Raw genomic sequence first — 267 nt, 5'->3', positions numbered from 1 at the left:
ACGCGATGGGCGTGAGCGGGGGAGGGGTTCTCATTTGTAGAGAAAGGAAGAAAAGAACTGGGAGAAATTGAAAGAAAAAAAGGGGTGCTCCCAAGTGGTCACCCAACTTAGTACTACTCTCGCCCAAACACGCTTGACTGCGGAGTTTTGATGGGATCCGGTGCATTAGTGCTGGTATGATCGCACCCGACATTCCATGCGCATAAAATCGGATTTAACGCATGCGGGGCGGCATGATCGAAACGCGATGGGCGTGAGCGGGGGAGG

The 267-nt window shown here is 53.2% G+C and overlaps 1 pseudogene; it reads right to left on the bottom strand.

The window, feature by feature from the left end:
- Window positions 1-68: 68 nt before the first annotated feature.
- Window positions 69-188, bottom strand: LOC111476217 (annotated as a pseudogene).
- Between the last annotated feature and the right edge of the window lie 79 nt (window positions 189-267).

The sequence above is a fragment of the Cucurbita maxima genome, unplaced genomic scaffold, assembly GCF_002738345.1.
Source record: "Cucurbita maxima cultivar Rimu unplaced genomic scaffold, Cmax_1.0 Cma_Scf06561, whole genome shotgun sequence".
Lineage (NCBI taxonomy): Eukaryota > Viridiplantae > Streptophyta > Magnoliopsida > Cucurbitales > Cucurbitaceae > Cucurbita > Cucurbita maxima.
Note: the sequence above shows the minus strand (reverse complement) of the source record. Positions and strands in the feature narration are given on the sequence as shown.